The sequence below is a fragment of the Acinonyx jubatus genome, chromosome B1 (assembly GCF_027475565.1).
Source record: "Acinonyx jubatus isolate Ajub_Pintada_27869175 chromosome B1, VMU_Ajub_asm_v1.0, whole genome shotgun sequence".
Classification (NCBI taxonomy): Eukaryota; Metazoa; Chordata; class Mammalia; order Carnivora; family Felidae; genus Acinonyx; species Acinonyx jubatus.
This window is the reverse complement of record NC_069382.1, coordinates 195,299,124-195,319,674: the sequence shown is the minus strand read 5'-3', so window position 1 is coordinate 195,319,674 and position 20,551 is coordinate 195,299,124. Positions and strand designations below refer to the sequence as shown.

At 45.6% G+C, this 20,551-nt stretch overlaps 1 protein-coding gene across 5 annotated transcripts in view; it reads left to right on the top strand.

Moving 5' to 3' along the window:
* STX18 (syntaxin 18) overlaps positions 1–20,551 on the top strand; it is a 128,208-nt gene that overhangs the window by 38,743 nt on the left and 68,914 nt on the right. Inside the window, exon 1 of one of the 5 annotated variants that reach the window (XM_027035176.2) lies at positions 941–2,091. The exons of the other annotated variants lie outside the window; for them this stretch is intronic. The gene's annotated coding sequence lies outside the window, so the exon portion shown is untranslated. Of the gene's footprint in view, positions 1–940; positions 2,092–20,551 lie in introns of those variants that run through there. 5 annotated transcript variants of the gene reach the window in all.

Here is a 20,551-nt window from a genome sequence, read left to right as displayed (position 1 = left end):
TTGTACGTGCAGTGATTTTGAGTTACCCTGCAGATACTTTGAGGCCTGTTAACGGCTGGAGGGTAAGAGCTGGAGGGTAAGAGCTGTATGTGCGCGCATCAAATAAATTCGCTGTGTCGCTGCTAAGGAACGTAACCTGCAGGTTGGCGGCTTCATCTTTCTGTTAATGTGCAGATTCTTAATGCTCAGTAGTGTCTTGGAGGTTTCTGTTTTTCTGAAGAAAATCTCATACAGATTTTTGATGGCCTCTAACAATGCTACACTTCTCCAGGAAACCTTATCTTCCATGGAGCGTCTGGTTTTCCGTGAAGTCGTAATTTTGAATCAGAATTTCCAGCTGTTGCATCTAGTTTTGTAGAGCCTGAGTTGAGAATCAAAAGCTAGGCTGTGTATTTAAATACCAGAAGTAATGCTATCTTTCTTTTTATAAAACAGTATGGCAATTGTATTTAAGTATTTTCAATTGGCAGAGTTATTGTTCATGATTTGCTCCAGGAAAAACAAGATGAGTAACAGCTGAACAGCTTTAAGGAGCTACGTTACATTGTAATCCTCTGTCAGTGCCCCGTGGGCCCCTGCACCCAGGGTGTCGGCACTATGACAGGTAAGATATAAAACGTTAGGACTCAGCAGAGCCTTAGAGGCCGATTAACCTGACTCTCCTCTTTCCAGATGAGGAAACTGAAGGCTCACTTCACCCGGTATTATAGCAAATTATCCCTAGGTTGAGCCAAAGAAATTGGGATTAGTGATACCACAATAATCGTGTTGTTTACTGGTTTAAATGCAGTCGTTCTGCACAGGCACACAAAGCGGGGGCGGGGAGGGGGGGCGGAGCACTGATTGGCAGCACTCTTGCTCGACCCCGCCCAGTGCCGGGGCCTGGGGGGCCAGTGAGGGTGAGGCAGAGAGATCCCCTCCTGTCTGGGAGACGGTTTGGCGATGCAGGTCAGGATTTAAAGCTGTTGGTAACTTTTTGCCTTGCCATTCCTCTTTATCTTAGGAATCAGAATCAGATAAAGTTTTGGTATGCAAAAATATTCTGGTATGGTTTAGCAAAAAGATGTTCATTACAGCTTAATTTATCCTTGTGACAAATTAGAGGAAACAGCCTAGTCATTCAGCAATAGAGGAAGTCAAATTATGGTAAATTTAAACAATGAGATGTATATAGCCATGAAAGTAATTTTTAGAAGAAATTTTAATTACATGGGAAAGTGCTCATTATGGTGTCAATTAAAATAAATAGAATATAGACTTGTATACATAATGGTTTCAGTTATAGAAAGGATATGTGCACAAAATGGGTCATAATATATCAAAGCGGTAAAAGCTTATTTCTAGGTGATGATATTATGGGTTGATTTTTTTTCTTCTTTATATTTTGCATATTTCATAAACCATCCACAACAAGCAGAAAATAAAGTTACAAAACAAGAAATTTGAAATATGGTTGAAGAGGCACATTTTTTTGTAATACCAAGTGATGAAGAACCCACTTTAAAATCCCTTTGAGGATAGGATCATAGACAGGATCGCTGAGGCGGCTGCCCCACCTCTGTCCCTGGGGGCGTGGATGCTAATGGTGGGGGACAGTGCCCCTTCTGGACCATGGACAGCCAGGTGAAATCCACAATAACTGCTGTTTAAATCAACAGTCATTTTATTTGGAAAAAAATAAATTTGAAGAGCCATTTTCCCCCATTGAACGAATATTCCTTCAGTCTTTGATTTAGCAAATGTTTTTGAGTGCCTGGTGCTTGGTTAGTTCTTCTGACTTCACGGTAATGTTCTGCTGCTCGTGATTCTTTTGCTTAGTGATTGTTGAAATTTTCATAAACCTGCTTGCCATAATAGTCTGTTTTACAGGTAACTTGACACGGTTCCTGTTCTCACCTGGCTCAGGTTTAATAATTAAATTGGATTAGCTATTAAATAACGAATGTGTGTGTGTAGAAGCCAGTTGGTGTAATACCTGTGAACCTGAAAATTCCACTTGAATCGGTGCTGGGCTTGGGGGGATGCAGATTATTGTTGCTCTGCAGTACACGGTCAAGCAGCTGTGCAAAGTAAATGTTGTTTTTCTGAAAGGTAAGCTTTTCCAGAGCATGATATGGTTTTCTCTGCTTTCAAAAGTCTTTGGAAAAAAAAAAAAAATCTATGAATATTTTGAAGTCCTCAATTCCACTTCATAATTTCAAATTAATAACTTCTTACTGTGTAATTTCATACGTTTTATACTACCCCCTAGGAAAAAAAAAGTATTTACTTACTTCAGATATTTTACATTGATTTCAATTGGTCTCATTCCACATTACAATTATGGCTTTCCATTCCACAAGGTATGGCTTAGAGTTGTGTTTCAAATTTGAAATGGATTGTGCATTAATAAAGCTACTGTTTTTAATTTAAAAGAAAAGATCTTTTAAGGAAAGTTTGTTAGGCACTGGGGTAAATTTTTGAAATGTTTGTTTTATGTAAATTCAGGAGAGCCTCAAATTGTCCCCTGGCTGAGCAGTGGCACCTTTTTTCTTCATTTGCGGGTTTGGCCCGGTTGTGTGTTTTGTTTCACATGCTGTATAACCAAGGAATTCTAGAGCTGGTATATGCCGTCTAGGTGAGCTTTCTGTCTTCTTGCAGAAATAGCCCCAGGCCCTGTGAAGTAAATGATGTCTGTGGTCAGAGGCCCTCAGAGAGGGAGATTCCCGTCTCCCCGGTGTTCAGCATCTCTCATCGTCCACATCTTTTTCTCTCTTTTTTCCTCATCTGTTATGAAACCAAGATCTTTATCTTACCACTTAAACTGCCTTGTTATTTGCCTGATATTTGGGAATACTAGCCTATACCTATTTGGACATAGCTAATTGTTACTATACTTCCTAAATATCTTGATTGCCTGTGCTGTGTTAGCTGATTGTTTTGTCCCAACAATGGTGTTATGTACTAGTGAATTAACGTTACAGAACTGGATTCCTTGGAGAGATTATAAAGTCTTTGATTTTGGATTGGACCAATGACACGAACAGTCCAAACACATGGACTTACTTTTGTTTAGCAGTACAGTAAATATTAATGGACGATTGGGACTGTGCCAGTCATTGCCGGTCATTGCTGAGCATTGAAGATAAAATAAATGGGTGAGATTGTTTCAAAGTACAGGGAGTCTAGTAGGGAACTTTGCTGATACATTGGCAGTAGTCGGCCATGTGGGGTTTATTATTATTGGGCTTGTTATCTTACTTTGCAAGGAAGTAAGAGAGTTGCTTCAAATCCGTTTGCTTTTTTTTTTTTTTTTTACTCTACGTGATTCCCTCCACTTTTTATTCTTAAAAACAAACAACTTCGAAATTTAGAGAAGATGTGTATAAATGAGTTGTAACTTTATAACGACAAGCAGTATTCACTGAGGTTCTGTGGAGCGAGAGTTAAGTTTGATTTTCCTTGTTAATATCATTAACGTCTTAAGTGACTTTTTCTAACAAGTAGAAAAAAACCCGCAGCATCTGTCCAGTGACAGTAATTAGTAATCATACCTCTTTTTTGACACATATCATATACCTTCAGATGTAAACACCCAGAAATACTTTCTCTGGCTGGGATAGCATATTGTCTCTCTCTATTCTTGTGTCTCAGAAGGTAGAGTTCATCTTAGTTGACCTCAGTAGGCACAATACGAATTTTGTCCTAGGCATAGTAGATGTATCACAGGACGGTATGACAAGGTGATTCTGAGGACCAGTGGACACATCTTATACCGGCAGATTTTATAAGTTCTAGCATGTTAGGCAGTATAGACAGCACTTAAGAACAAAGATTCTGGAGCCACATTAACTGGGTTTTAATCCAGTTATGCTACATGTTAGCTGAGTGACATTGGGCACAGTATTTTGCTTGTCTGTGCTTCAGTTTCCTCATATGTAAAATAGGGATAATATTATATCTCATAAGGTTGTTGTTGATGAGAATTAACTGAGTTGATATTTTTACGACAGTGTATTTTTATTTTTTATTTGGTTTTTTAAAGTTATTTGGAGAGAGAGAGAGAGAGAGAGCGAGCATGCATGCATGTGTGCGGGGGGCAGGGAGGGCCAGAGAGAGAGAGAATCTCAAGCAGGTTCCGTGCTACCAGTGCAGAGCCCGATGCAGGGCTCAATCTCATGAACCGTGAGATCATGACCTGAGCCCAAATCAAGAGTCAGATGGTTAACCGGCTGAGCCGCCCAGGTGCCCCTCCCTATTTGTTTGTCTGTTTATTTATTTTTAGGGTTTCTTTTGAGAGAGAGCGAAAGTGAGCATGAGTGGCTGAGGGTGGGGGAGAGAGAGAGAGAGAGAGAGAGAGCGTGAGACAAAGAAAGAGAAAGAATCCCAAGCAGGCTCTGTGCTGTCAGTGCAGAGCCGGACTTGGGGCTTGAACTCACGAACCTGAGATCACGACCTGAGCGGAAATCAAGAGTCTGACGCTTAACCGATTGAGCCCCCCGGGCTCCCCTTTGTAGGACAGGTTAAAACTGCCCGGTGCATCGTGTTCTGTGAGTGCCAGTGAATGAGTAAATAGATGTTCAATCGCCTGTTGATGTTTTTGGTATTTATCACAGAATAATGAAGCAACATTCTGTTCTGGGGCCTGGTCAGTCATTGCCGAATAAGTTGAATGATGACTTCATTTTTTTCTAGTTTGCCTTCCCCAACCTCCACGCGGCCCCCCCCCCCCCAACAGTTTTGCTTCATTGATGGTGCACGATAAACATCTTGGAAACTGGAAGTCTGTGCTCTTTGTTGGCATGTTGTCTGATGATCCTGGCACTCCAGCCTGAGCCTCAGAGCTGAGTCACAGGTCACCCCGTCCTAAACCTGCACCACAGAGGCCTTCTTGTGTGGATCCTGGGGGGCGAGGAGGGGAGTGCCCTGTCTTTCCCGGCTGCCCGGGCTCTGTGGAGCCCGAGGGGGAATCTGGGCCATTGTCCTCTTGCGGGTCTGCGATTATCCACTCCTGCAGCCAGTCTGGGTGGTGGCGCGGGGGTGGCGGGCCCAACCGCAGTCCTCAGAAAGTACGCGGCTTGAAACGCTGGCCTTATGGAATTCGTTTCTGTGTAAACCATGAAGAAGCCAGCTCTTAACGTTGGCTAGGCGTCCGCGAAGCGCCCTCAGACACAGGCCGGTTTGCCTCGGCTGGCGCGGGAGGGAACCTCCTCCCTGCGTCCTGCGCGGGGCGTGTGAGTCCCTGCTCCGCACGGCCTCCCTGCGCCTGTCCTCTCTGCATGCCCCCCGAGCGCTTCGGCCTCAGAGCACCTTAGTCTGCACACGGCCCCGCGGTTTGCTGTGGCTGGCGACAGGCCTTTTCGGATTCCAGAACCCACGGCGCGGCGGTTGCCGAGCACGGCAAGGGTGAGAAGGCCAGTGTTTCTGCCCGCTGTTGTGTAGGCAGCATCATGGGAGGCTTGGAAGGGCACGCCAAGCTGCTGATTGTCAAACAGCACGCTTCTCCCAGGCCCGGCTCCTCCTCCTCCTCCCCCTCCTCCCCCTCCCCCTCCTCCCCCTCCTCCCCCTCCCCCTCCTCCTCCTCCCCCTCCTCCTCCTCCCCCCCTCCTCCTCCAGAGCGCGGGCTAGCGCGGTGGGTGGCATGGGAGCGTGGACCCTGGATCGGGGACGGGCGAGGCTGCCCAGGGCCAGCAGCGAGCACTGGCCACGGGCGAGGCCGCCGGGATGAGTGGAGGGGCCTGCGCCCAGGAGCCACGCAGGCCGCAGAGACTGCCGGCCGAGCCGGCCGATCGGCTGGCGTAGCTCGGTGGGCGGCAGGGAGCAGCGCGCAGCAACGGGGCCTCTGGCACCGGGCCTCCTGGTCGGGCCCCGGCTCCCCTCGCTGACGCAGCGTTGGCCGCCACGGCATCTGCCCGCGCCGGGTTCCCACGCGGGGACTGACCCGGAGGGGAGAGGCCTCTGTGGGCTTTGGACGCCGCTTCGCCTCGCTGCCCAGGCCGCCGCGTTTCCCCTGACCTCCCCGCTGGCGCTGCTGTTTAAGAAATCGGGGTTCACCTCAGCGGTGGCCTTGGGCAGGCCTTCTGACTCTCCGTGTCTTCATTTTGAAATTGAGGATCTTAGCGCTGTCTGCTTTACCTTTGTCTCGGGAATGTAAAGAAGAAACGGAAAAAAAAGGGGGGGGGAAGAAATCTTGTTTTTGAAAGTGCATATGACAAAGAGGTTTTGGTGAAGCCACGCTTATTTAAAGAGATGTAATTCGGGGCGTCTCACTTCGGCTCAGGTCATGAACTTGTGGATCCCAAGTTCGAGCCCCGTGTAGGGCTCTGTGCCAACAGCTTGGAGCCTGGAGCCTGCTTCTGCTTCTGTGTCTCCCTCTGTCTATGTTGCTCCCCCACTTACTCTCTCTCTCTTTCTCTCAAAAATAAAGATTGAAAAAAATGTAATTCATCTACAGGATTTCTTGAAATGACGTAATGTGATGGTCACTGATGTTCTCGTTCACCAGCCCAGTGTTTCAGATTTGGGCAGTTTTTAGGTAGCACCACTGTGCTCTGTCATTTTGTTTTGAACTCTTTCATCCATCCATTTTAACTTGTTCTATTCTTGCCACTAGGGTACTGTGAGACCCTCCTTTAAAATGAAAAATCTTCCTTGTTATAGTAACTCAACAGATTACTTTCCCTAAAAATGAACTTTATTATTGTTTTTTCCTGCTTGTAAATTCACACACGGGTGGGGAAGCTGGAGGTGAACTGGCATGAGGTTACCATTTATTTTTTGCATTTAAATACAGAGTTAAATATACAGGGAAGAAAGACCACAAGAAAGAAGAAGGGCTGTCATCTGTCACGTCTGCGTAAGAGAACATTTAACACCATTGGCCTGCAGAAAGCCCTTTCCTGGGCATTCGCGGCCTTCGGCTGTTTGCATAGTGCTTGTTGTGTGCCAGGCATTTCTCTGAGCCCTTTGTGGAAAACACCCATTTCATCTTCCCACACCCAGTGAGGTATGTGCTATTAGTTTTTCCCATTTTACAAACGGAGAAACTGAGGCAAAGATAGGTTAAGTATTTGGGAAACAGCTAGTGACTGACTCCAGAGTCCTCTTTCCTGTGCCCTCGTCATCGGTGGTTCTCAGCCCTGCTTCTGGTTTGAACTCCTCTGGAAGCTCGTAGAGGAGGCCAGTGGGGAGAGAAGTACCTTGTACCCTCTTTTCCTGTTTCCGAGGTCCAAGGTCACACTCCCTCCCTGTTTGTCCAGTCTACCATTCCCCCTTTCCCCCAATTTCATGGCAGATGTAGGTGTTTAATGACCTGTTGTGGTTAAGGGCGGACCACTTTGTGGTTTAGCTGTGTACAGTGGGGTGCACGGAGGGATGGTATGTCCCACCCGGCACGGCATCTCCCACTCATAAGCACTGGATCGGCAGTTTCTCAGCGGTGATTCAGCGTATCGTTATTCTGCATCAGGGGAGAGCCCGTGTGTGTGCAAAGAGCATGAATAGTTCATTAGACACATGTAATTTTGCATCTGGGGCTAATCTGAGCCTTAGTTTTCTCACCTATAAAATGGGAAGGGATGGTAATATTGTTGTGAAAATACGGAGTGTACTCTGTCCCGTAGTAGGTTGTCGGAAATAAATGCTCTGTTCTTTCTGTTGTAAATTAAATTCTAGTTACCCATAAAACCGAGATATGAAAGACTGCTTGAAAATACACTGTTCGTTTTCAGTCAGATACAAAAAGTCATGGAGTTTCTGGAGCTCAGATGGGCTTCAGGGATCAGGGAATGCAGTCTCGTCCTTTTACAAGCAAGGAAACGAAGCAGGAAGAAGTGACTTGACCAGGAGCACAGTGTGAGCCCAGACGCTTCTTCTATACCGTATACGTGTACGAGCAGTTGGTTAACAAATGCTTTATGTTGCCTTGATTGTTGCTACTTTTTACTTCATCACAGTCTATGTTCTGTAACCTTTCAGAAAAACACTTCGGGCCTGGAATATCTGACCCCCAAGGCACCCTTTCGCCTGTTAGGTAAAGTCCTAAAGGAAGCCACCATGGGACATGGGGTTAAGGAAGTAGGAGAAAGAGTTTATGTTTACCTTGTCAGTTTTTCCTACAGGAGAGAGAGAGGCACCAAGAAAATACCGACAGAACCGTGGTGAAAAGCCCACAAACCTCTTTCCGGTTCTTGTGTTTGCTGTGAAAACGGTGTTGTTGTCTCATAAGGTCTTGCTTGTCTGTGGTGAAGAGCAGAGGGGAAAGGAAGGTATTGCAACTCAAGTAGACACTGGCATTTTGTTTCTACTAAACATCATGTTGTTAAAGCTTCAAAAACGGCATTATGCTCTGAGATTATTTTACGACTAAACATCATTTTCTACCGATACTTGAGAATAGATTTGTAGATTTCTGTCCTTGGTGATTACTCGAATTTGAATGAAAAGTGAACCAGTTCATTGACATGTAACATGTATGTCGAATTTGGGGCCTTCTTGCTAGGGGCGTGTGCAGTCTGCGATGAAGACGCTAAGGTGTGCCGCTTCCTAATGTCAGAATCAAAGTTCCTGATTCCTGTGTCCCATCTCCCCTGCCCGGCCCAGAGCAATCCCTGCTCCCCCACCCCCGAAAGAGTTTTTAGAATCACCAAGGTGACCACAGTCTGGAGTCAGGTACGGTGGAGACTACCTATTCTTACCATTTGTAATTCCTCATCATTTTCTGTCCCATATACAAGACGTCTCGATTCGCTCAAACCCTTGGGAAATTTTTCCTCTGGAGGACTGTGAAATTAGCTATGGACAGTGTGGGGGTAAATGCCTGTGTCTTTTCCCAAAAAGCGGGTTTCTTAGAGAAGATAACTGTTTAGCCGGCCTAGCAGAGCCTAAATTCGCATGGAGAAACACCTATCCAGACCTCGTCAAAGACTTGGATGGTCTGAAAGCAGGAACATTTGTAGTTTGCACTTTACTTGGTGTTTACGATATACTGTACGAGCACTTTGCAAATATTTAATGTTGGTTTTTGACATGGCCATCACTATCTTTGTTTCTTGATTCTACACTGAGCTCTTAACCTTTTTTGTGTTTATCTCAACTTTTCCAAAATGCAAAGTCCAAATTAGCATGTTTTAAAAAGTATAGTGGGAACAGAATGTGACTTAACTTTAAAAAATATTCATTATGCAGAAAAAACCTGAAGCTGTGAAATTTAAGTCTCGTGAGAGTTCACCAGATTTCTTCGGAACCTGAGTTTCATAAGCCTTGAAAACTTTGACATCTTACAAACGTTTGAGGGACTTGTCTTGACCGTCCCTCAGATGCACACATTCTGTCAGACTGCTGGGGAAGAGAGTGGCTGGGGAGAACGCTGCCCCCTCCCCAGACGTCCCCCACTGGCTTCTAAATCTGAGTGAAACTTCACAGTCAGATGGGGAGAGGAGAATTCAGAATATGTCTCTGTTTTAGTGCATGAAGTAGAAAGTGATAGTCATCACAGGATGAAGTCTGAGTTCTGATGTGTTGATGGGTCTTCGTATTAAGGCACAGTGAATAGTATTTCCAGTTTCCTAGTGGAAACAAAGTGAGTTCTGCTGGGAGTGGTTCTCCTCATCGTTACTGTTAAATTCTTTGCTCTTTTTATACCGCCTAGATAATGTACAAACACGGTTTGGATCCTGTGTGTTTCACTTTCTTTTCTTACCAGAAGTGTTCAGTGAGTGTTTTCCCTGAGCAAATCCTTTCCAACAAAGTGTTTAACTTCGTGTGCACACAAATTCAAGAGTCAATTAAACATGTGTTTGATTACTTTATCACAAAGAATGCTACCTTGACTTAAAACAATTCTACTCTGTGGAGAGAGTTCTTTCTGTTCAAAAGAGGGTCCTTATTTCTAAAGAGCAGAGCTCTGATTTTAATTAAATAAGGAGCATTTTATGCAATTTTTTTCTAAAGCTTAAGATTAATTTCTATGGTTACTAGGGATATAAATCTCTAGATTGCTTTAAAACAAAGATTTTTGTTCAGGAGAGAGTTGACAGCTCTTTTTAAGAGAAGCTATTACTTAATTTTACTTTCCTAAGTTTAAACACATAAAAATATTTGTAATGATACCCCAAAGGCATCATAAAAATGTAAAATAATTGTACTCTAAAATATCTAAAATTACAGGAAATAGACCTCATTTTAAAAAATGAACTGGGATTCGTGGCCTGGGAACTGGGGTGTGGCATACTTCAAACCCAGAATCTCTTGTCAGGAGACTTTTTTTTTTTTTTTTTTTTAAATAGTAGAAAAGTCTTTTCTGTTGCCAGTCGTACAAACTTTAAAATATATTCATTCTATTAGGAAATATTTTCTTGTCATTTTATTACCTTTAACACACGTTACTGTATTACAAATATGAGTATTCTTAGATCCCCTTTGAGAGACAGATTTCTGTCTCTAGAATTAGATGGCATCAGTTGACTGTGGATTAACTATATCACAATTAGACTGTTTAGACTGTTTTTAATGATTATTTTAAAAGTACATAGCCCAGTTTTCTAAGCAGCTCTGAACAAGGACAGCATAAATGGTTTCTAGTGTTTTACTTACTGAGAGTATACTTTCTCTCTGAGTAGATAACTGTTAACTGATAAATTGTTTCTAGGCTAAAAGTACGTCGTATTTTAATAAACGTAGTGCAACATCTATGGAAGTGCAAATCCCCAACTTTTTACATAAATGAATTAAGACCCTCTTTCCTACTTTGGTACTGTAGTATCAGTTTGTTTGTTTGTTTTGCTATTTTCATTTACTAAAGTTGTAATTGGGTCTTGTATAGTAAAACGTCTTCTGTTTGTTAGGAAAAGTAAAATTAGATTCACAAAATATTCAGACTGAAGTTTTGAAAGAAATGGCATTTTGTATGTAACATGAATGCTGTTGAGACTAGATATGCTTGTAGTTTAAAACATGCCTGATTCAGGAATGCTTTGCATTAAATGAGTTTATATTTTAAGAGCAAAACGGGGGAGAAAGAAAACTACTTTCCCTCCTTTTTTTTTTTTTTTTTTAAGAGAGGAGAAAATTAAGTTGAATGCAGATACTGAAAGTGCTGTAAGCTGTGTGAGCAACGAAAGTAAACACTGATTATTGCAAATGTACATTTGGACCAGTTTACTTTTATCTTTCAAGCGAAACATTTCCCACAGTTTTTGTGGGTTTTTATTTAAGTTGGGAAAACTTTGGAAGTTTGTGTGAAAGTATAAATAAGTTTGTGAAAGTCATGATTAGAGTTTGATAATAAACATTCAAGAAGCAAATTGGGGATCTGTGAAAGTCAGATGTGACATTTAATCATGTTTTCTTCTAAAACACACTGCAGTGAGAGGGGTGTCCATTTCTGTGGATCTGGAACAAAGACTTTGGCTGTAATTGAAAATAAGGGTTAAACGTGAGTTTTTCAATATGGATGAAGTTTAACAATTCTTTTAGGAGCCTTAGTGATTGCTATAGGAATCCCAAAGGGTGCCTCTTTCCAACTATAGGCAGAGAAATTATATATTTATTTATAGACTCCGTTTAAAGAACAAAATGCATACTTGTTTGCCAGGGAAATGTAAACAAGTTTTTACAAAATAAGCATTAAATTTTAGCAGATAGTGAGATTCTTAATTTTGCAAGGAGGAAAAAGTTTTTAGTTGGTTTGATGATTGAAATAGACCACAATCATAGAGTATAAATAAATAAAAATAATATTTAAAAACCTTAATCTAAAATATGTTTTAAATCTCCTTGTTATGGCATTAACCTCACAACTGCAAATTGACATTTTAATTTTAGTTGCTTACACTCCAATTCTTGGGGAAATTTGTTCACTTTTTACTGTAGGGACACTGTAAGTGTAGAAGGATATCACTTTACTAATTATTACATCCAGGCGCTTTTGAAATAGTAATCATCAGATATCGACTAACATATACTATAGAGTTTTTGAAAGATTCCTTGAACGTTGTAAAGTTTTACTTTCCTTTTCTTCAGGATACTGTCACATGGGTCCCTTAAAACTGCGTATATATGTGTTTGGGTGGACAGTGTTACGTTTTGATGACAATTTTATTGCTTACAAATTGACATGTGGCTTTCACTGAAATTTGTTTCTATGATAAGAAAGGAAATTTTTACATAGTGGTGTTTCAGATGCTTTTACCTAATGATAAAAACTATTAAGAGAGATTTAAATTGTATATACTGGTTTTACTTTTAAAGCATTCACACTGAGTTCTGAATATAATATTCGAATATAAGACTTAAAAATTTTTGTGTCTAAGCAAAACAGTACATCTTAAAAGCAGGATGAAGAGAGCGGCTTTGATTCTCAAAATCAAGATCTGTATGTAACATATAGCTCAGGATCTAACCATTACTTTTCTAGTTTATTTTATGCACAGATTTTTCTCTGGCAAATGATTTATTAGCAACTAATTATGTTATGCCATTTTGAACACTTATGTAAGAATCAATTTTTATCAGGCTAGTCCCTATTTTATAAAAGTTAGTAGTTAGAGATTTTTAGTTTTGTTCTAAATCTGAGAAACCAGTCAATCTTATTTTCGTTTTTTTCAAGCAGAGGATGTTGGAATGTTTTGTGACATTCCTTGAAATGATATTTTCTGCCCTTTTTTTTTTTTTTTTTTTTTGCACATGTACGGAAGTACTTATTCATTCCAAAGGAGATCGTAATGAAGGAAAGGGATCTGTACTTTCTTGGAGGACAGGGAACGATGAAACAACGCCTGGACTGTGCTCGGAACTTGAACGTTTGTATTCCTGCTTGAGGCCAGCACGCTTTGCGTTTTATTCCCGTTCACTCCGTTGAAAGGTGACTTTGGAGGAGAGGCTGGTATCTTGTTACCAAGCCGTCTTTCTCAGACCTTCATGATAAAATGCACACTGAGTCCTTTGCTTTTGTTTTTGCAGCAGAGAAAAATACATGTTTTAGTGAAGCAAAGCACTTCCACTTTTGGGGCTTGAGTCTTATCAAGCAGTGTTTTCTGTTGAATGTAAATCATCGGCCTCCATCAGGTGGTATGGAAGTTGAATGTGTGTTCTCCCTTTGTACTGCCCGTCGTTGGTTTCACTCTTCTCCTTGCTGATGTGAAGCAGAAACTGGACGAGGTAGCAGTTTTGATGATGAGATTAGAAGTAGCCAGGCTGACTGTCTCCTGGCTTTTAGAGAACCTTATAAGCTCAGGGCCACCCCTTCCCCTTGTTTAGATATTACTTGCTCTTTTGAGTTTCAGATTACAGGAGCAATTGATCTGCATGACCTATCTTAAGAACTCTAACTTTGCAGTGGAAACTTAAACCAAATGTATATCCTCAAGAGACAAATCATCTTAAAACCAAGCTGTTGTCATTTTGATGTCCTGTACGGTTTGTGGAAGAACAGTGTGGTGCAGGGCACCACCTGGTGGACGGGAACGGTACTTGCTGCCATGGGTGGAAGATTGGGAGAACTAGCCTGTGCCCCCGGCTTGCGCGTGAGGGGATTTGTGTTGTTCCCGGCTCCTAATTTCTACCCAGGGCTAGGATCCCAGGAGAATGAGAGTGGGAGCAGCTGGTGGGATGTCAGTTTTATGTGCGGTCTTCCCACTCCTGTAGGTGTACGTGCCGGTCCTTGTCATCCTCGCAAACGTTTCCTTCTTATGGTTGATATTATAATTCAAATAAAAAGATGGTTTAAAAAATGTCAGTAGGGCAGCATTTCCTGTTTTTGAGTGCATTTATTTAAACTTCCTAGTAAGAATCTACCTTTGGGCGGGGCGCCTGGGTGGCTCAGTAGGTGAAGCGTCCGACTTTGGCTCCCGTCATGATCTCGCGGTCCGTGAGTTCAAGCCCCGCGTCGGGCTCCGTGCCGACAGCTCGGAGCCTGGAGCCTGCTTCAGATTCTGTGGCTCCCTCTCTCTCTGCTCCTCCCCTGCTGATGCTCTGTCTCTCTCTGTCTCAAAATAAATGAAAAAATTTAAAAAGAAAGCTGCCTTTGGGCTAGAACCTGTTTGTGGCCACACACTTGATGCCCTTCACCTTACGCAGGGAGGGTTGCTTTGATTACCAGCTGTGTGCAGTCGTTGGCTGCTTGTTACACGGGGAATGTGCCTTTGGTATACACTGAGACATTTGCAAAATCCGTGTGAGAAAACTCCGTAGTTTTTTAAACTTTTAATACATCGTAACCACCTGTTTTAGGAACGGCTGTTCCTTCATGTGTATTTTAGAATGACACATTCTTGATAAAATACATCACTGATTCAGCAGCATTTGCGGAGCTAGGAGCCCTGCCAGGCTTTGGGAATCCGAAACGAATCTGATGCAGTTTTCTTGGACACATGCTTCTAAAAAAGCCTTTTAATTTTCACCGCAAAAAGGAGCGAACGTCCTCCTGGGATACGGAAGGTACCGCCGTGGAGTGGAGGTGTGTTTTACGTGCTTAGTATTTTCTAGCACGGACTGGCCGGCTTTAGAAGACATTTAGCACGGGCTTTTGGAGCTGCTGATAAGCGAAGCGGACTGCTCCGTCTCGGTGAGTTTGGCGTGGGGCAGGCGGTAAAGGGCTCCCTGGAAGCTCTCCTCTGGTCCTCAGCTCAGGTGTTCACGTCGAAGGGCCCGAGTTTGGGGACGCAGGCCGACGAAGTTAAGGGCGGAGGCTTTGGAGTGTCTTTTGGAACACGGACCTCGGCTTTTCACCTTGCTGGCGGTAGGACCTTGGGCAGGTTCCTCGACGACTCTGTGCCTTGGTTTCCTGGGCCGTTTCCCTCTGTTACGCAAACGCAAGGGCTTCACGCGGCGCCTGACATGTGGTAAACACCGAACGTTTAGGACGCTGATGACACGTTGTAAGGCGGGCGTGTGGTGGCCGTCATGCCGGTGGTCCGTCCCCGGCCCTGGAGGCCCTGGGGCCCACGCTTCTCCCCCCGTCCTTCAGTGTGACTGGTCAGCGTCCCCGTGCTGACGACTCCGCAGACGGGCGGCCGGCTGCTGTCTCTGGGCGCCGAGCTGAAACGCTGCCTTCCGCCCAGAAGTCTTCAGAAAGCTTGTACCCTCCCGTGCTTGTGTCTGTTGGTTGAACCGTGTTTCAACACCAGAGGTTCTTGACCTGAGTTCCTGTGGTTCCGAGTTCCTCTGACTCTCAGAATGGAAAGCAGAAAATGGTTTTGTGCCTGTGGGAATATTTATTTCCTTTAGGGAAGAGATCAGATACACAGCTTCTGCCAGAGTCTCCGAGGCGTCTGTGCCCTTGAGAAAGGTAAGGAGCCATAAAATATTTCATGATTCTTTCTGGAAGGCGGCTCAAGAAGTTAAGAATATAACCCCCCTGCCTAGAAAATGAAACTCGAATTTGAATTTCACAGTTTGTTGTGTAAGCTATCTGAATAATTTTAGAGATAGGGTTGGGGTTTTAATTCGAGGAACTAAAATATAAATGGAGTGCGTTTTCCTCTTACCCTCTTGTCAAGGTTCTGAAGGGCACAGTGAGAGCCAAGAGAGGTAGGAGTACGGCTCTCCCACTTCCGATGGAGACCTTGAGCCCATTATTTTGCCCCTCCCCTCTAGAGAGAGGGAATAATAGTGCCCCCCCCCCCCCCCACAGTGTTCTGATGAAGGTCAGGTGGCATCCTTTGCACAAAGTCCTGATAGCTCTTCTCTAATAGCAGGCATTACATGTGTGTCGTCACCATTTTTGTTGCAAGTGTACCCAGCAACATTTAGCATACGTACAAGCCAGGTACCTCTTTTGTTTCTAGTTTACCTAAATGTTCCTAATTTCTTATGACCAGACTTTCCAAGGTTCTGTGGCTGAAATCCCTGAGCCAGAAATAACAATAACCCTAATGAATGAGGATCCCAAGTACATATGCCCTTAGACTCCTGCTGAGCACCCAGGACTGGAAAGAAGCCAGCAGGGTTTGGTCATAAGGAGCTTTGACGTTGATCGAGCACCAAAAGGTATCTCCGTGTTTGAGTCAAAAGGACGTTGTCGTCTGACCTTAGCAGCGTGTGGGTGAGGAACCGAGGCCCAGAGCAGTGACCCTGAGGTCCTAGAGCTGGCTCGGGAGCGGGGTCCCCCACCCTGCCCGTCCAGCACACCTGCCCAGAAGCACTCTGTGTTCTCCAATGGAGCCGAATGGGCACGGGCGGCCTGTGCGATGCAGGTGCGAACGGAGGTGGCGGGGAAAGCGTGCGGCGAGTCTGGAGACAGCTCTTTGGAAGAGAGCACCTGCACTGAGAAAAAGGAGGAAAGATGCGGAGGAGAGTGTGTTGGGGTGCAGGGGAGGGACACTGGAGGCGCACCCCGCCAGGACACAGGACTGACAGGAAGCTGAGTGCTTGCCAGGACAGAAATGCCGTTTCAGCGGTGCCCGTCGTCCACTCCGCACCCGGCTGGCGAGGGCTGAGGGTGAGGGGGCTGGCTCCCTGCGCCCGGCCTCTTCTCGTACGGGTGTCTCGCTCACCGCCTGTGATTCTAGCATCTAGCATCCAGCTTGCGCTCTCTTCGTGGCCCCTGAGCTCGAACCAGTCGCTTCCTCTGATGCACAGCTGAGGACTCAGCGATCCCTTCTGACTCTGGGGGGACTTGGTGCGAGAAGGTGCGTTCGAACCCGGTGTGGCCTTTTGTGTCATGTAGGTGTCATGTGCTTTTCACCTCGTGCACTAGTGTTAAGCTGGACGTGGAGGGGGCCAGAGTCCCGAGGGACAGCGGCACGAGGCCAAGTTCAGCCCTTTTCCCGAGCGGGTTGTGCCCAGGTGAGCTGCCCCTGAGCTGCTTTCCAGAAAGGCTTCTCCAGATGCCCCGCCCTCGGAGAACGGACCCTGGGTCGGGTTGCCTCTGCCACTGCCCTTTGCTCTTTGCCCTGTGTCCCCTTGGCTGCCTTTGCTCCTGCCCGCGGAGGCTGTGGGGGCCGCCCATCACCATGGAGGCGGTTCTCGTTGGCTCTGCGGCCAGACTGTCTGGGACCGCGTTGTGCTATGTGCCACGAGCCGTGTGTGCGGCTTCTCTCTGGGCCTCAGTTTCTTTCTCTTTCTTTCACAGGGGGGCAGCCCCCCCACCCCGAGCGGTGGTATGAGGGTTAAGCAAGTCAGTATGTGCGTCTCAGGCTCCGAGCCTGGTGCCTGGCACAGAGCACACACCCAGTAAGTGTTAGTTACTCGTCCTCCGATTGTGCTGGGTTTGCACCAAATCCAGGTTTTTTCTTCTTCTGACTCTGCAACTTCCCACACTCCTTGGTGCTGCAGCTTGGTGAGAGGCCATAGCCGTTTAGCGTGGCCCAGGTCTCTACAGCTCCCCTTCCCTTTGCTGCCCCACGCGGTCCCCAGTGCACACCGGCCTGGCCTCGTGGGTGGGACTCAAGCAGGGATGAAGGGGAAGCAGGAGAAGAAAACTTACAACGTTTGGGCAGGTGCTACGTGCCAGACGCGGTGTCAGACCCTCCACGGACATTACTTTCGTCGATGGCTTGTGGTGGCCTTCAGAGTCCTTCTCTCGTTTGTACGGAGGTCAGGGCCGGAGAAGTAACGTAAGCACAGCAAGACTGTGTATCGCCAGCGTCAGAGCTGGATGAGAACTCACCTCTGTAGTCTGTGCTTGAATTACCGGGACTGGGAGCAACGCAGCACCCGTGCACCCTGCACGCCCTGTCTCTGCACACAGGTCTGTCTGCACACGTTCCACACACACGGTGTCTGCACACACAAAATACCAGCTCTACACATTCAGTTTCTCTGCACGCGTTGTACGCACACAGTCTCTGAATACGTGCTCTGTGCATAATCTCCGGACCAGACAGGGCTTGGAGGGGATCTGAAAAGCAGTGTGAGGTCATGTAGCAACCTTGGGTTGGAACCCCTCCTGTGTTCGTCGTCCTCCCTCCCTCTCTTCTTTATTACCTCCTTTCTTCCTGTGCCTGGCCCGTTCTGGGTCTTACGTATTTGTCAAGGGAACAAATAAAAGAAAGGTTTCCAGGCACACAGAGAAGAAAGTAGTGATGATTAACCAGCACAGGCTTACAAAGCAGGAGCCATACTGCTCCCCGCGCCCCCCCTCCCCCCAGCCTCATTAGTGTCAGTTGCTGGGCAGGTAGGTGAGGAGATCTGCTTTCAGAAGGCACTTAGCAAGGTCTCCATGATATTTTGTAGAGGAAACTTTTTTTTTTTTTTTTTTTTTTTTAATGGACTGAGGATTTGGACTATTGGGGCATGTGTGACTGGTTGAGCTGGTTGTCCAGCTCAGGGAGCTGGAGGGGACTATGATAATTCCATGCTTTTCCAGCCCCACTTTCATCCCATTTTTAAAATTATTTTTAATTACAGGTGTCTTTAATGGCAGAATGGTCAAGCGGCAAATAACAGGAGGCCAGGGGAAAATAGGAATATAGTGAAGGTGGAGATTAGCGGCACCAGTCGTGAAAGAAAGAACGCTAGCTATTAAGTCGTCCTGACCCGGTGACATGACAGTGAGTACGCTCTTCGGCGGCATCAATAGAAACCTAAAGGCCAGAATAAGGGAGGTGATGTTTCTGCTTTCCCCTGCATTTCCTGCTGACACACAGAATATCGAGTCCGTTCTGTGAACTGCATTTGAGTTTTGAGGCCCGTAATTTGCAGCATTCAGAGGAGACTAAAGAAAGCTTGAGCGTCTTGACTACGTTTAGCTTAGAGAAGAGAGAAGACTCACGTAGGGAGTGGAGGGGGGCCCCACGGGCTGAACCTGACTGCGAGGGACAAAAAACTTTGTACTGTTCCAACTAGAACGGGCGACCTGGGAGAGATGGTGAGCCCCCCACCACCAAAGCAGTAAGCGCCTGCCAGGCCCCTTGTGGTCTTGAGAATCCTGGAAGAGAAGAAAGATTTACCTGTTTCGCGCTCTGTGTATCACGTAGCATGCGTGAGGCACAGAGCAAAGCCAGACCGGCCGGGAGTGGACAGTTTGGAAATGGGAATGTTCTAGCAATGCCAAGTGAGTGCAGTTTGGGGCGCCAGAAGAGTGAGGATGAGAATGTCTAATTAGATTAAGGTGTGATCGAGAAGATAAGGAGCTGGAGAGAGAAGGTTGGGGCCAGAGGAGTGAGGGGGGAAAGGCTGAGCACGTGATAAGCTGGTGCCGCTGCTTGAGGTTGAAGAGGTCCGAGACCTGTTTACAAGTGAAAGTTGCATTGAGCCCCGTGGGTCATTCAACGTTGTATGGGCTCTTCACGTTTCGACATTAGGTCCTGAGTTCTTCGATGATCTCGCTAACACTAAGAACCTAAGATTTTCTTTTCTTTTTCTTTTTCTTTTTCTTTTTCTTTTTCTTTTTCTTTTCTTGGTTTCTAAATTTCTTAAAGGGATAGAAGCTTAATATTTATCAGAAGCGGTACTTTTCAGGTTGCTAATATGGGAAGTTGGGCCGCCAAATTCATCCCAACAAATGTTAATCATCCTTGTCTCCTTGTTTAACCATCCCTCCCGTCTGCTACTCAGGACCGACAGTAGAACTAGGAACACCAGTCTCTGTCATCTTTCGCGCACACATTTCTCATTCTCCCACTCCCCACGTGTCTGTCTGTCTGTCTGTGTGTCAACACATGCTGAATTCTGGAAACTACAGTCCAGGGTGGCACTGGTTCTTAGCAAATATCCAGAGTAGGTTATTTAGCTACTGAAGACAGTTTTCTGTAGGTCACAATCGCCTTGTGTCTTCTAAGGAAGTTACCAGACTGGGGATACACAGCACTTTATCTATGGAGCTGACATTTGTATGTTTACAAGTATATATTTATACATGCATGTACAATGTATGTGACGTATATAACGTCCAACTAACAGATACAGCATGCCTCAAGGAAGGCTTTTTGCAGAGAAAGTGGGAGCGAACCCAGAATGCCATGTTAATTCCTCCTTGGGCCCAGCACATTTGAGTAGAAGACAGATGAGACAGAAGACATTCCAGGCAGAGGGAACAGTAGGTGCCAAAGTGCAGAGGCAGAAGAGGAGGCTGCTTCAGGGAAAGGCTTTTCGCCTCTGGAATGTGGGGGTGGTGGTGCAGGAAGTGCCGAGGAGAGGGTGGCCAGTGGTTCCTTTGGCGGATGTTGAGCAAGTTGAATGGATAGGCCTGCCTGACCAGTTTAATTTGTGGGGTAGAAAAGAGGGCAGCCCTGAGACTTTCTATCTTGAGGAAGCAATAGAGAGGCTCTTTCTCCTTGGGGGAACAGGAAGGGGACCAGAAGGGACCGAGCGGCCAGGAGGGTTGAATGTGAGTGGTTGGATAATTAACACTCCATGTTGCTCTTGAGGCACCAGCGGACCCGCAGGAGAGGTTGGATGCGCTCACCTGGAACACAGGAGCAGGGCAGAGGCTGGGTGGGAGTGTTCTGTAGATGGTAAATAAAGCTGGGGGTGGGAGTGAGTGAGTCTAGCCTGAGTAAGGTTCACGGGTTAGCAAAGGCAGAGGAAGCGATGAAGGAAGGCAAAGAAAAGTTTGCCAGAGGCTTAAGAGGAGAACCCGGAGAGAGGGAGAGAGCGTGGGGTCCCAGGAAGCAGAGGGAGACTGCTGGTT